A 2,500-nucleotide genomic window follows, 5' to 3' on the forward strand; every position below is an offset into this window, starting at 1 on the left:
ACATGCAACCTGTTTCCATACTCAGCTAACTCTGATAATGACTCGTTATTGTGAGAGCCGTGCTGAGCTGTGAGAGGAGTATCCAATCCCTTCCTGCTCTCCTATGTGTGTGTGTGTGTGTGTGTGTGTGTGTGTGTTTGTGTGTGGGTTAGAGCCCTGCCCAGGCTGTCCGTATGTGTGGTGTTGTCTGTGAGTGACAAAACACACTTACAGCAGTAATTTGTGTGTGCATGTGTGTGTTTGCATATGTGTCTGTATCTGTATTAAAGTGCAGCAAGCCATCAAAGATGTGTGTGTTTGTGAGCTAGGGACCTACGTATATGTGTGAGTGAGATTGCTATCTCTCTCAATGTCTGGCCACAGATTTGCCTCAAAATGAGTTGAAATTCAATTTCATGAAAGCATGAACCCACCACACCAACACCTTGTAAAAGTCCTTCTGCAATTTGCACAGCTTCAGTTGCAGTGCACTACTGTGCTTAATCCAGCCTGCGGCAGCTGGGAAAAGCTGTTTAGTTTGTGTGTGTGTGTGTGTGTGTGTGTGTGTGTGTGTGTGTATGTTACATGTGCTTTGGGTGTATATTGACTGGGGAGCAGTAGCTGTACTCGTTCTCACACAGTAAATCATGTCGGGAGTGTCTTGCTGATGGCTTATGTGTGTGTGTGTGTGTGTGTGTGTGTGTGTTGGGAGTGTTTTGCTGACGGTTTGGATGAGTCTGTTTACACCCTCCCTCTTCAGCATACTCTAAAACCACATGTCCCCTCCTTTCACACACTCCTCACTGATGTATGTGTGTGTGTGTGTGTGTGTGTGTGTGTGTCTGAAAGCCCCTCTCTGACGCCTTTGCTTGTGGTGAATTGTTATCCGTACTTTTTCCATTCCTCCTTTGTTTTGGCTTTTTTCTCCTGGTGTAATTGCATGATATTGTTCAGCCTGCTTGTTTTGCATCTTTTACACTCCTTTTGCAGTAAGTCTCTATTAGCCTGTCAGATCAAGATTTAGGGTCTGGGAACTCACTCACCGTAGGCAGGGCTCAATCAGAGGGGTGGGAGAAACAGTTGTCTTTCAAATTCCCTCTCCACGCAATAGGATAGCGCTAAACGAATCATCTTCTTGTTTTCAAGTAGCAGGATGCTTAACGGTCGCAATGTCATCATTATGTTAAGCCCGCCCACCGACTCAATACACGATGTGATTGGTCCGGTGATTTCTGAGAGCTTGGGAGCTCTCTCCGTAGAGCTCCCAAGCTCTACGGAGAGTTGCTAGACTACCCTGGGCAGCAAATTAGATTTGCTGCTGCTAGGGGCGTCTGGATTTCTAGGCTAAGTCTCTATAGCTGATGTCGGGAAAGTACTTTAGAAAGTGAAGTTAGCACTTTATTAAGTAGTGCTGTTTTTCAGGTAAACATTGTGGTCTGGTGGCAACTCGGCAGCCTCTCCCTGTCCATGAAGAGAGTATGTATTGGAAGGGAAAGGGATGGGGAGAAGGTGGTGTGTTTGCACAGAGTGGTGGTCAGGGAGACCTGGCCTTAAGTAGCCTGCTGCAGGGCAGTGGTGTTGTCATTTTGGCACGTCATGATCTTTGGTTCTGCTTGTGTTTACTCAAGATCATAACTTTTAGCAGTGCACCTCTCCTCTCTCCTCTCCTCCTCCACCTCTCCATCTCCTCTCCTCTCTCCTCCTCATACTCCACCTCTCCATCTCCTCTCCTCCTCATACTCCACCTCTCCATCTCCTCTCCTCTCTCCTTTCCTCCTCATACTCCACCTCTCCATCTTCTCTCCTCTCCTCCTCATACTCCACCTCTCCTCTCCTCTCTCCTTTCCTCCTCATATTCCACCTCTCCATCTTCTCTCCTCTCTCCTTTCCTCCTCATACTCCACCTCTCCTCTCCCCTTTCCTCCCCTTTCCTCCTCATACTCCACCTCTCCATCTTCTCTCCTCTCTTCCTCCTCTCTACTCCTCTTTTCTCTAATCTCCTCCCATTTCCTCTCCTCCTTCTTCACCTCCCCTTTTCTGCCATCTCCTCTCCTCTACCTTCTTCCCTCTCCTCTCCTCTCCTCTCCTCTCCTCTCCTCTCCCTCTCTCCTCCTTCCTCTCCTCCTCTCTCCTCTCCTCTCCCCTCCTCTCAGTTCTGGCCTCTGGAGCTAGATGAGATGCCAGGGCTGTCTCTGGGTGGGCTGCCCTCTCCAGTGGCCGGCCTGTGCTGTTTAAGGGCGGATGCTCTCTCTCATAGTGTAAAAGCGGGTGCGCACATCTGAGTGTTTTAAAGTAGGTGCCGGACTCAAAAAAGGCAACAGTAAAAGAACAAAGAAGTCCGCACACTAGGGCTCCAAAATGAGTTCTTTCTTTCTTTTATTCACCACATCGGATGCTCTCTCTCCACATGGGCGGTGGTGTTCAAATGAGCAGGTTGTGGAGGACAGGTGGGGGCAAACACAGGGCCGGGGCGCCAGAGGCTCCCACACAAGTACAGCCCCTGCTGAGAGCAGCACAGACC

At 49.2% G+C, this 2,500-nt stretch overlaps 1 protein-coding gene across 1 annotated transcript in view; it reads left to right on the plus strand.

Annotated features, from left to right (window-relative positions):
- The window catches only part of tgfb2 (transforming growth factor, beta 2), a 42,179-nt gene that overhangs the window by 28,505 nt on the left and 11,174 nt on the right, over positions 1-2,500 (plus strand). The gene's annotated exons all lie outside the window — the stretch shown is intronic.

The sequence above is a fragment of the Sardina pilchardus genome, chromosome 6 (genome assembly GCF_963854185.1).
Source record: "Sardina pilchardus chromosome 6, fSarPil1.1, whole genome shotgun sequence".
Classification (NCBI taxonomy): Eukaryota; Metazoa; Chordata; class Actinopteri; order Clupeiformes; family Clupeidae; genus Sardina; species Sardina pilchardus.